This window comes from Cucurbita moschata, unplaced genomic scaffold (assembly GCF_002738365.1).
Source record: "Cucurbita moschata cultivar Rifu unplaced genomic scaffold, Cmos_1.0 Cmo_Scf00084, whole genome shotgun sequence".
Taxonomy (NCBI): Eukaryota; Viridiplantae; Streptophyta; class Magnoliopsida; order Cucurbitales; family Cucurbitaceae; genus Cucurbita; species Cucurbita moschata.
In genome coordinates this window covers 315904-329941 of record NW_019268600.1, presented here as the reverse complement: position 1 = coordinate 329941, position 14038 = coordinate 315904, and positions in this window count along the sequence as shown.

Sequence of the window (14038 nt, the reverse complement as noted above, 5' to 3'; positions counted from 1 at the left end):
AATAACAAATTAAATACTTTCTTTTGGAGAGGCGGGTTGATATCCCCGTACAACTCGCATACAAAGCGAGCGCTTTACCATCTAAGCTATATCTCTACAATTTTTACGTCACGAAACCCTAAGCGTCTCGTCATGAATAATAGTGAAAATGAAAAAATATCGCTACTCATTATGTCATAAATAAGGAAATATTAATTGAAATAAAATAGTAATAATGAATAGCTTCTTTTGGAGATGCGAGGTATCGATCCCCGTATCTCTCCCATGCTACATTCCCACGATTTTACATAAAAAAAACTCTAAACTTCCCATCATCAATGATATGAAAATGAAAAACTATCCCCGCTCATTATGTCGTAAATAAGGAAAAATACTTAGTAATTGTTTACTTTGTTGATGCATGGTATCGATCCCAGTACTTCTCACATGGGATGCAAACACTCAACCATCTAAGCTATATCCTCAAGATTCTTGCATCACAAAATCCTAAACATTTCGTCATCAACAATAGTGAAAATAAAAAAATAACGCTATTCATTATGNCCTCCCGTCATCAATAATTGTAAAAATGAAAAAAAATATCTACGCTCATTATTTCATAAATAAGGAAAGATGGAATCTCATTATTTCATAAGTTTAGTGATCGATTCATTTGGAGCTGCAAGGCATCGATCTCCCTACTTTCCACATCGAAATCGAGCGCTCTACCATCTGAGCTACATCCCCATGATTTTTACATTAAAAAATCCTAAACCTCTCGTCATCAGTAATTGTGAAAATGAAAAATATCTCCGCTCNGCTAATTATGTCATAAATAAGGAAAGGTTGAATAGAAGTAAAATATTAATAACAAATAGTTTCTTTTGGAGATGCGGGATATCCCCTTAACTCTCGCATGCTAAATGAGCTCTACCATCTAAGCTACATCCCCCGAATTCTTACATCATAAAACCCTAAATTTCCCATCATAAGCTACATGACCACAATTCTTGCATCATAAAACCCTAANGGTAAGTATAAGATGTCGAATAGGAAGTCCTTATGTAAGAAGAGATTTAGACATAGGGGCATTTCAAGAATTGAACTCAAAACCTCTTGCACCCCAGTGAGAATCATACCACTAAACCAAATGCCTTTCCTTGAACACCTAATATTTTTAGCTTCTACTCAAATATATTTTTCTCTTAGTAGTTGGAGGGCTATAAAACGAAAATTTGAGTTGTTATAATATACAAGGGTTATCAAATAAACCAACAACCCAACAAAAGAAACAAACTAATCAATTTTGGTTGGATTGATTCGGTTCAGTTCATCAGTTTGTTTGATTTAATTTTTCTATTTTGCCTCGTATGACAAGAAAATAAAGTTGTATTGAATGCACCTTAGTTTCATTTATGACAAACTCATATGAAACATAATTGCATTAATAGTACTCAGAGTTGGAGTCTATAAGCATTTCATGAACTTCAGTGCAATTCATGCTTCATTAAAGATGAGATGAACTTTTGTTAGGTAAGGGGAACTTTAAATTACTTCATGTGTGGAGCTTCAATTACTATATGCTAGTTACAATCTTTAAGATTGACTAATTGGACACGAATTCATGGATTTAGGAAAATTTTTGTGTAATTATCAACCACAACTTATGTTTTCAAATTTTTAGGACATAAATTAGGTAGTTGTTTTTATGAGTCGTAAACTTGTTTCTTTGCATAATATGGATTTAGTTGAACTATTATTATCGATAAGATGGAGAAAGAAATTGTCTTTGAATTGACTAATAAACCTAGGTTCATAGTTGTTGTCTTTTAACTTGTGATTTTGCAAAAAGCTTAACTCATATGAATTGTCATGTCACGAGAACTTTTAAATCAAGAATACACCCTACACATCATTCAAGATGGCAATAAAATGGAGTTAAATTGAACGCACTTTAGTTTCATGTTTGGTGTGTTCAAGATAAAACATAATTGTGTTATTGATATTGAGTTTGGAGTCTATAAGAATTTAATGATCTTAACAGAAATTCCTGTTTTATTAGAGGATACCAATTTTATTTAAGGTACTAAGAGTTCAAGAATCTGGATTTGAATCTGGTCAAGGAACAGTAAGATTTGAAAGTTTTGAATTCTAGACAAAATTTGTACCTAATTATTTCTTTTTATGACTAATTATAAATTAAGAGAAAAATATTTTTGTAAAGATAGATTTATCTCTAAAGCTTTCATGACGAAACCATGTTTAGACTAGCAGTTTAAAGTCAGGAGATGTGGTCACAGGTGTGATTATTTTGGATGGGTTCGGAATAGAACTTATCGTTGAGATGAGGGAGCCTTCAAAGGTTGTGCACTCACCGATGGGGTTGTTATGTAGTGTTAGTCTGTCTTTGTGTTTGAGTCTTTTTGTACTTTTTTTTTTCTTTTGTAATTGTATCTCAAACATTTTTTTTTCTGTTTGGATAAATTTGAACAACACTATCTTATAATTTAATTTTATTTTATATTTAATGTTGTATTGTTTTCTCAATCTCATTTTAATTTTACAACATTTTCTTATTTTATATTAATTTACTTTTATTATTTGTTTTCACTCTCAATTTTAGTTTATATTTGAGTTTTGAACCCTTGAAATTTGGGTTGTGACACGTTGGTACCATAGCAGCCAGATTTTAAATTATATAGATTTTTTCTTAGGATAAAGAGTCGTATATCTCTATGACTCAGCTCGATGTCACGTCTCTCCGCGACCAAGTAAGCAGTCTAACCCTATTTTGTAGTATATGATATGTTGTAAAACTTGTATGAATTTATTGTATGTTTTGATTTTGGTGGTAGTTATAAAATGTCCTTGGACGTTAAAGAGTGAATGTTAACTATATAAGACAAAAGTGGATCAACGTTATAGTGTCTAGATATGGTGAGGAGGAAAAGAGTGGTCATTAGATATCTGACTAGCCTTAGGAAAACAGAGAGTTGCCGTTGCACAGTGCGAAACATCTAATCCATGAAATTTTGGTACTAGAAATGAAGAAACTGGAGATGGTCCCCAAACGGGACCATTTCGAATCGCAATTTCTTTGGTTCCCTGGCAGCGTCAACCAGATTAACCCTACAGCGTGACAATCCTTGAGCTTCCACTCCTCTGTGGTCATGGTATCCAGCTTCACCCCCAAAATGGGTTCCTGAATATCTTTCTCGTATAGATAATCTTCAATCTGCATCTTCTAGAAACTGATATCGAATCCATCAAACTTTTCAATTCCAGTCTTTGAACTTTCCATCTTCACAGATCGTGGTGAATCGCTCCTCGCTCTGATACTAGTTATTAGAATCACACAACAGCGCACACACTTGATCTAAATGAACACAAAGAACATGATAGAGAAAATGTAAGAAGAAATATTGACCAATGGTTTTGTATTAATGACTTTAGGTATGCAAAGAGAGGATATGGAGAATGAGAAATGTACATTTAGGAAGCACTGACTAATGGGTATACATATTATTTTAGTTTATTATATATAGCTTCACTATATGTAACCGCCTACTATATATAATTATTTAGTATATATTTCTCTATCAGATTTTTACTATAAATCTTCAGCCTTCATATCCAACATTCTAGAGCCCAAATAGTTAGGGATTGACATCCTGCTAGAACACAAAGTCATTTACATGTCCCTAGCAAAATGCCTAGTAGTAACGGAGTCTAACCCAACGATCATTCAGACAAACATCCATCAACCAAAAGGGGTGAAAATGATGACGATAGTACAGTTGAGAAAGAATCTTAGCCATGATGAATCTACACTTGCTGCCATTGTTGTATTTGAAAAGGGGGAGCTCAAGTGTGCCAACCTCAACAAAAACTTTATTGCCACTACATGAACACCACGACCCAAAACAAGAAGGTCAGATATTGGGTTTAACCCCACCAAGAGAGATAAATCACAAGATTAGTTTTATGTCACCTACCACAAATAGATGTCATACAGCTCAGCTTGAGCTAGTTGAATTCTACAAATAGCAAAATGGCATGTTCACAGTCGGGTTTATTTGACCTGCAAAGGCTCTTGTCAGTGATCACTCAAATGCTTGGCAAAGACACCAACCCAACACCTCTACTGAAGAAGGGAGACAAAAACAAACCACTAAAGCAACACATGTTCACGCAGAAATACCATCCAGACGGATGAAGAGAAGGGTCGACCACGATAATTTCAAAGCAAATAGAGAGTTATGATAAGTTAAGGTCAGATCAACTTTGAGTTCAAAGCAACAAGAACCAAAGACTGGTTCGAAAATTCTATGGACTAGTCAAAGTTGTCCACAAGATTAGGAAGACATCATATAGGATCCAATTGCTCCTATGGATACAGACTAACCCTGTTGTCCACGTCAGTAACTTGAAACGTTATTATTCCGACCAAAAAAACATCAAGTAAAAGCAGGTGGTATGACGTCATGCAAAGAAGAAATTGTTTCAAGCGAAGAAAGTAGGAAAGACACCAACAGAGAAGACTTGAAGAGTTAACAAATCGAGAAGTGATTTTCAACAGCTTCTAATAGGTTGGAAAAGACTCCACAATACTGAGATCAGCTAGAAGCGCGTCGCGAGACCTAAAGTCAGCCTCTTCCTACAACGTTGAGTTTATGAAGAGCTGGTTGATAGAGATATTGGCCAAGGCGTGTTGCCTGTGGCTGCATGTTAGATGTCTCATCTATTCTTGTAAACGATTTGTGGTTCATGGTGGCATGCTCATTCCAAACCCCTTTTACTTGCTTTCATCTTAGATAGGCCTTTACTATTATTGTTGTACCAATACGGGGTGTATGATTAGTCCTCAAAATCATATCTACACCCATCAGGACTAAAATGTCTGAAAATGTACTATAGGAGAACGTGACCAGTTGTTGTTTCTTCACTTTTAGCTTATAACATTGCTTTATTTGAAATTCTTTTTAACGTATTTCCTCGCTCTCGTTTTCTAAAATATTTCTTCTAAACGTGATTCGAGCATACACTGCTATTGTTCTTTCAGTCTAAATTTTGCAGGGTTGACTTGTTCATTGGATTAGAACAAATGTCACATAATCATTGTCGCACTACTTCAAGAGTGCGATTGTGACACTTGAAATCCGTTCAGTTGTGGGCCGCATCTTCTAACTAGTTACGTGAGTTTGGCCTGGAGCATACGTGTAGCTTGAAAAAGAAATGGTTGGATGCGGACTGCGAATAAGGGTTAGGCCACGGAAGGTTTTTTTTTTTACTACATATGGACTTTGGGCTAGTGAGTCTTAAATTTGGGTTCGTTTGAAAAATTTTAGTTCGTTTTTTAGTTCAAACGAACCCAAATTAAACCTACTAGTTCCTTCTTCCTTGCACGACTCACTCCTATTCTCTATTCTGCCTCTTCTTGCTCTCTGAAACTTCTTTAAAGGCTATTGTTCACCGATTATTTGAGAGCATCTTCCTTAAAAGGATTGTGACCACAGATGACCTATGTAGAAAATTTGTACCCTCTTTCCTAAAACCATTAGCGGACAACATACCTAAAATAGATGCGCTGAACAGACTGTACTACACCTCGTCTCACCCCCCCGGAGCATATGGATCCACCCAATCGATGAACACTCAAACCAAACTCACCCATCCTTTTTGTCACAGGGACGCGAGAACCAATCCGAGTAATCTACAGTGGGGAGACCCCTTAAAGCAACAAGCGAGAATGGCTAGGTTGATAGCAGGGTTAAAGAAAAGGGGAGTATGAAAAGACGTATCGCGTAACCGTCCCTGTAAGCAGCTTCATTCTTTCTTTATCTATGATCCGACTTTTTGAAAAAAATCAGTCTTTCGGCTAAAAGTGTGACTGTTGGGTATGGATAAGCAGGACCTCTTTGTTCGGGAAAAACCGGAGATGGTGGCTAAGAAAGCTAAGCAGGCAAGTATAGGATGGACAAAATGCACATACAAATTGATTAACATGATCTGATATGAACCAAAAGACATCATTCATACTATATACTTCAATGAAGATGTGAAGAAAATGTTGTTAAAATTATCAAAAGAGGTTGCAATTCATGTTACATTGAAGAAGAATAAAGTTTGATTGTTGTAAATTTTGGGTGGGTTACAACTTAGAGTTATTATATTTTATTATTGTATTTCAAGACTTTTAATTTACTTTAGGTTACAATTACATAATGGTTAATTATAGCCATTAAGTATGAATGTTACAATTTTGGAATGCCTTTAATAGTTTCATTTTGAGGCTATATAAAGCCATGTATGTTGTATTTGTAAGGTAGACTTGGAAAATATAGTAAAAGAAGCATTTGTGCTCTTCTTTAGCCAATGGCTATTTGCAATTCTATGTAGTTTAGGTTGCATGTAGAATCATTCAAGCTCGACATGATCAATCTTGCTTGTGAAGTGATTCGAATCTCAAACAAGTGTTTGAGATATTTGATCAACAAGAATCATTCAAGCTAGACATGATCGATCTTGCTTGTGGAGTGATTCGAATCTCAATCAAGTGTTCTTGCCTTGAGACAATCGATCAACAAGGTAATCCGAATCTTATTCCCCTTGTATTGATTTCTTATCATATCATGATCTCTCTCCCTCTCTCTTTGGCTAGTTGGCTAGTTGCACGATAAGCTGGAAAGCATATCAGGTAGGGAAAGAAAGGGTGCTCGATCTCCTGTAAGGCCAACCCTCAACGGCGAGCTCACCAGGCAATGCTATAAGTCCGATAGAAGTCCAAGGTTTCGTCTACTACGAACCAGGAAGCTCTTGGAGGAGCTAACATGAAATGAGAAATACATTCGTTTACGACAACTAATAAATAGATAGTGAACCTTTTGGTAGAAACTGAATGATCCCCAGGCTCGGGCAAGAAAAGGAAAAGGTAGTCGTACTCCTACTTTTTTCGTCGGACGATAGAAAAGTTTGAGCTAAAATTGAATCACACCTGGTAAGAAAGGCGGGCTTAGTAGGTTTCTCCAAACGTATAAACAAAAAGAGGAAGCAACCGGTCCTAAAGAGGATACCGATACCCATACATTCTCCCATGGAAGAACCTAGCTGAACCGGATCAAGGGTCCTAACTTAGTCCGACTGACCTTCTTTGGCTAGCCCCGGCCCTTGTAACAAGGTCAACCCGTACGTACTCTTTCCTTTCGTTTAGCGAGATAGCTTACCAGCTCTTTCGACTCATAGCAGCAGTATGAAAAGCAGAATCCTCATCCTGAGTCGAGTCCACATTGCCATACGAATCGACATCGGCCAAACCAAGAGCTCCTATTTTTTCTTTAATGAAAGCGGATCTAACAGTTTCGATAAAACCAACCTCTTCTAAAGAAGAAGTCGCTCTGCCTTGATCACTGTGGACATATGCAGCTCCCGCTTTATCTTTGCCTACCGTGAAAAGGAAAGTTCCCTCACAATAGGCCCTCCCAGCTCCTGAACGTCTTTCTATCAATCGAGAGAGGTATAGAATAGTACAACAAACCAACAAGACAAGAATGGACTCATAAGATGGGCGGTCAGGGAAACGATTTCATTTGTGTTATCCACCAAGGAAATGATCAAGGAATTCAGATCCTGAATAAAGTACTATAGGCAAGCGAAGCTTTTGAAAATGAAAGCGTGTAGAACTCATATCCACTTTCTCTTCGATTCGTAAACTTCGGATCTGATCTTCCTTTCCTCTCTGGGTGACTAAGAGACAATTTAGGTCTAGCGTGCATCCGATTCGGTCAACAATAAGGTACAAAGCGGATTGAATAAATGGGCTTGAAGTTCCATTATTGTTAGGTCGAAGATCTCTACTAGGTTTAGTGCACTTTGGTAGTTGTGAATGTTGCCATAATCGAATGTCTTTCTCATTCGACATTCTCTCTTACCAAGCACTCATACTCGCCAGGGTTGAGGAGACAGTCCATGAGCTAATTGGGTTTCGAGCTTGCGTATACGCAAAAAGAGCTCGCTTTCGACTTTCTCCTCGGCGTTTTGTGCCCGGTTCTGGTTCAGGAAAGGGTTGATCTCTTTCATTGGAGCACATTGATGCCGAAGGAGTCTTCGAAACCGATAGAGAGGCTATGACGACTTCAAGCTATTCAAATAGCATGACTGATAGTACAAAGAAAGGGTATCTAAGTCACACTAGTGGAATAACTTTTTCATAATAATTATCTCGATATATCATACCAAAAGCCTGTCTGATGACTGATAAGGTAAGGGGTTTCAAAAGACAAAAGAATGACAATTCTACGTGTGATAGAAAAGGAGATCCATTTAAAGCCAGACAAAAGAATGACAATTCTACGTGTGATAGAAAAGGAGATCCATTTTTTTTTTCAGTGTGCGCGGTTCAATAGGCTATAGGGCTTTGCACTTCGGCCCCTGAGAATACCACATCAAGGTGACAGGATTCGAACCTATGACACTCTGAAACTTCTTCATCAAATTTCAAGAAAAGAACTCTGTTTTCTTTTGGAGTTTTGTTATTTTTTTCCTTTTGTGCTTTTTGGAGGGGCATTTACCTCTTGCACCTAATGCAAGAATCATACCACTACACCAAATGCCTTTATAGTGGACCATATATTTTGTTTATGAAATGTATCATTATTATTTCATTTATTGTCTTTGTTAATGAAATCCTTGAGCAATTATTATTATATCTTTTAAATCTAGACCGCTGTTAAATTATTTACATAGGGTTTACGATAATTACTGTAGAGAGAAGAAAAAAGAATAGAAGTACTGTAAAAAGATAATTATTGTAGAAGGAAAATTACTGTAGAGAGAAAAAAAAATTACTGTAGAGAGAAGAAAAAAAGAATAGAAGTAGTGTAAAAAAATAATTACTATAGAAAGATAATTAATGTAGAGAAGAGAAGAAAAAAGAATAGAAGTATTGTAAAAAGAATAAAAGTTATGTTCTAAAGAATAAAAGTTATGTTCTAAAGAATAAAAGTTATGTTCTAAAAAAGATAATTACTGTAGAAAGATAATTACTGTAATTATAGAAAGATAATTAATGTAGAGAAGAGAAGAAAAAAGAATAGAAGTAGTGTAAAAAGAATAAAAGTTATGTTAAAAAAGAATAGAAGTAGTGTAAAAATAATAAAAGTTATGTTCTAAAAAAGATAATTACTGCAGAGAGAAGAAAAAAAGAATAGTAGTGTAAAAATTTGATGGTTCCATTTTTTAGGCTCATCTTTTGATGAATGAACATAGGGGCATTCCAAGAATTGAACTTGGGACCTCTCACACCCTAAGCGAGAATCATACCTTAGTTTCATTTATGACAAACTCATATGAAACATAATTGCATTAATAGTACTAAGAGTTGGAGTCTATAAACATTTCATGAACTTAAGTGCAACTCATGCTTCATTAAAGACAGATAAACTTTAGTTAAGTAACTGGAACTTTAAATTACTTCATGTGGAGCTTCAATTACTCTATGTTAGCTACTATCTTTAGGATTTATTAATTGGACACGACTTCTTGGATTTAGGGGATTGTTTTATGTAATTTCAACTACAACTTATGTTTTCAAATTTTTAGGTCATAATTTAGGTAGTGGTTATATATTATGGATGAACACTAGAATTTCTATCCCGTTCACCACAACTACTCTATTTTTTGTTTGAAGGCTATAATTGTCATCTATGTTGTATGGCAATAAAATTTGTTTAGATGAAATTTTAGTTAAAGTTGCATATTTTACTTCTTGCGAGTAAAAAATTTGTTTCTTAGCATAATATGAATTTAGTTGTAGAGTTATTATGAATAAGATGGAGAAAGAAATTTTCTTTAAAATAATAAACAGACCCAAGTTCATGTTTGTTGTTGTCTAATTGTGATTTTGCAAACAGCTTAACTAATAAGAAATATCAAGGTAAATCAAGAATATATCCTACACGTCATTCAAGATGACAATAAAATAGAGTTAAATTGAACGCAGTTTTAGTTTCATGTTAGTAGGTTTAAGATGAAGCATAATTATATTAATGATATTAAAGAGAAATTCGTGTTTTATTAGAAGAGACCAACTTTATTTAAGGTACTAGGAGTTTAAACTACTTCCATTGTAATTTCAATCACTCCACAATGATTACAAATTTAGGGTTGGCTACTTGGACATCAATTATCAACTTTAGGTTATAATTTAGGTAGTAGCCATTATAATATTAATGAGCATAAGAGCTACAATTCTTCCATGGACCATATGTGTTATAGTTAAATGAATATATATATATTATGTATGTCAAGGTTTGAGTAAAGCACAAAGTAGTAAGGAACACCATTGTCAACTCTAAAGCCACCCACAACTCATGATGGAGATCGATGCAAAATATTTTAACATCCTTTGGCATCAAGATATAGGAAAGATGAACGCCGTCAAATTGGAAGCTTTACCTGTCTTAAGAGTCACAATGAGAACTCTAATCAAGCTGGAGCCTTGGACTAGGCAAATTGTTTAGTGATTGTTGAAATGGATGACTTCGAAGTCGTGTCAGGAATGAACGTCTTGCTGAAACACAAAGTCAGTTACATGCCCCTAGCAAAATATCTAGTAGTAATGGAGTCTAATCCGACGATAATTCAGAAAAACATCCATCAACCAAGAGGGTTGAAAATGATGTCGATACTACAGTTGAGAAAGAATCATAGCCATGATGAATTTATGCTTGCTGCTATTGATGTAATTGAAAAGGGGAGCTCAAGTGAGCCAACCTCAATAGAAACCTTGTTGCCACTACATGAACACCACGACGCAAACATGGTCAGAAAATGGATTTATCCCCTCCAAGAGAGACAAAAACAAGGTCAGATACTGAAGAAGGGAGACAGAAACAAACCACTGAAGCAACACATGTTCACAAAGAAATATCATCTAGACGGATGAAGAGAAGGGTCAGTCGGAAGTGTCAACCACAATAATTTCAAGAAAAATAAAGAGTTCATATAAGTTAAGTTCAGATAAACTTCGAGTTCAAAGCAACAAGAACCAAAAACTGGTGTGAAAATACTATGGACTAGTGAAAGTTATCCATAAGATTACGAAGACATCATATAGAATCCAATTGCTCTTATGGATGCGGACTAACCTTGTTGTCCACGTTAGTAACTTGAAACGTTATTATTTCGACCAAGAAGACATCAAGCAGAAGCAGGTGGTATGACGTCATACAAATAAGAAAAAGTTTCAAGCGAAGAAAGTAGGAAAGACATGAATAGAGAAGACATGAAGACTCAACAAACCGAGAAGTGATTTTCAACAGCACCTAGTAGGTTGGAAGAGACTCCTCATTATGAGATCAGCTGGAAGCGCATTGAGAGACCAAAAGTCAGCCTCATCCAATAAATTGTGTTGGGGCAGATGTCACAGTCATGATTGCCCAAGGCGTGTTGCCTGTGGTTGCATGTTGCATGTCTCAACAATTCTTGTAAACGATTTGTTGTCCAAGGCGGTTATTTGGGCAATGTTATTGTTTACCGATTATTTGGGCGACACGCCTTGAGCAATCATGACCGTCACAATTGGCTAAGACATTTGTTGTCCAAGAGACACCTCTTATGAGGTCATGATTGGCTAAGACATTTAAAGAAGTTTTACCTAGGGCAACTTCTATCACAATCCTCTTCTCGCTCTCTGAAACTTCTTTAAATGTTATTGTTCACTAGTTATTTGGGTGCATCTTCCTTAAAAGGATTGTGACGATAGATGACCTAGATAAAACTTCTATTGGTAGATCAGTGCAATAGAGAATCTGTGTCCCTTTCCTGAAACCTTCAGCGTACAACATAACAGAGAGTTCGTAGAAAAATATCATAGAACAATTTGTGTAATGCCTTTGAAGTTAGGCTCGAGGCTCTATCTTATCTCCCAAGAATATGGTATATTCTCTATTCACATAGAAATTCTGCAATAGAAAGTGGTACCCTCGTCTTCTTTTACAAAATATTCTGAAGTCCTCATGTAATGTTTTGAAAGTGGTACCCTCATCTTCTTTTATAAGACTACCTCGGCCTTCATGGAATGATTATGCTATGTTGATTCTTAGAGAAGGGAGTAGGAGTAAGAGTAGATGACTCTTTATGGTCCAAGTCCCGAAAAAGTAAGTCTTTATGTCAAGAAAGGAGAGGAATCCTCGTAGTTTCCAAGATTTGAGGAGAATCATACATACACAAATTTCCTTTGTTTGTTTATTCTTGTTGTTTCCTCTTTTTAATTAACATGTTATAAAGACACTGGCAAATTATAATTAAATATAGCATCCTTTTTTTTTTCTTTTTTTATTTCCCAATATCCTTCTGAATTACTTCTTGGTTCAAGGTTTAAAAAACCTATTTCAAATCTTATTATATTGCATGCTTCAATTTGATATAATTGTTAGAAAGCAAATCAAGATGCGTAAGTGGATTAAATCGGTAAGCAACTTCAAAAAGAGAACAATGAGTGGCAAACATTCGTCCCAAGGCTTAATATTCTTACAAATAATAGCCTTAAGCAATGCTTCTAATGTTCTATTAACCACCTCAGTTTGCTCAACAATATGAAATGACATGTAGTTGAAAACAATAATTTGTTACCCAATTTATGACTTGTTGAAAACAATAATTTGTTACCCAATTTATGACTTAATATTCTTATAAATAATAGCTCTAAGCAATGCTCCTAATATTTTATTAACCACCTCAGTTTGCTCATGAATCTCAGGATGACATGCAGGTGAAAACAATAATTTGGTACCCAATTTATCCACCATACTTTCCAAAAGTGACTTAAAACTTTAACATCCCTATCTTTTTTTGTGTGCAGCAAACATTGGGAACATTGACTACAAAACTTATAAACATCGTAATTCATGGCAAAGGTCATATGGATTGTGATGAGCATTTTCTCTCATATCTTGGTTTCGCTAACTAAAGTTTTCCAATAACTCCCAAACTTCATTACCTTATATAAACCTCTTGGGATAAGGATTCATATAACGCTTCATAAAATAAGATCTACTGATGAATTTCATAGCATTTGAAGGTCATCTAGGTCATGAACCGAAGGTAAATTACCTTAAGGGCATTATGGTCATTTTACACCATTTATTGGTTTACCTACTTATCCTTATCCAATGACCACCAAATTTCATATCTAACCTCAACATACTATAATATGCTCAGTATTAAAATTTGATAGGCAGCGGAGCTCATATAGTGGGTTATTTTAATGTTACTTAAATCTCGAGCTATTTAATCGGTTCAGGGTCTTAACTCACGGTTATTTGGGTTTTTCTTTCATATATCATTAATTCATACTTGTTTTAGGGTTCATATGAAAATCAAAGCAATTTCTACAAGTATTTCTTAACAAAAAGTCCAAGGTGGCTACTTGCCTTGTCGTCGACTTTTGGGACATCCATTCTTGAGCTTCTAGTATCTGAATTACTTCAAATTTCCTTCCACGTACTCCTTATTGTGTCTAGTTTCTGAAACCATAAGATTTTCTATCAGAATCGAACTAAATTGGGTTTAACATTGAGAAAACCCGAGAAAATGTCAAATTTTGAGTTGACTTGGACAGTTCAGTTGAACTGGCCATATCATCGTTTTCTTCCTCTGAACAGGAAGAAGATGCGCATTTTTCGCGTCGCCGCCATCTGAAACTCGGCCTGTACAGCCACATTTACAGCATTTCTCTCCTCGATTTCTTCGTGAAACTTAAAGATGGGTATTACAAGGAAGGGCTAGGGATTGATTTGATGATACCTTCTCGTGGATCGTAGCCTAAGATATTCGCTTCGAAAGTTCATCCAAAATATGATTTATCGCTGGAGATAAAAACAAAGGATTTCTTATTGGGTAGCCGATTCTAGGGGTTTCAAGGCCCTATTTCTTCATTGAACCTCTTCCATATCCTTTCTTCAGGCTAAAGGAATTGGTTTGGAGAAACGTCTTTGAGTGTAATTCTTATTCTATAAAAAATTTAATGATTCGGGAAGTTTATAAAAATTAGAAAAAGTAC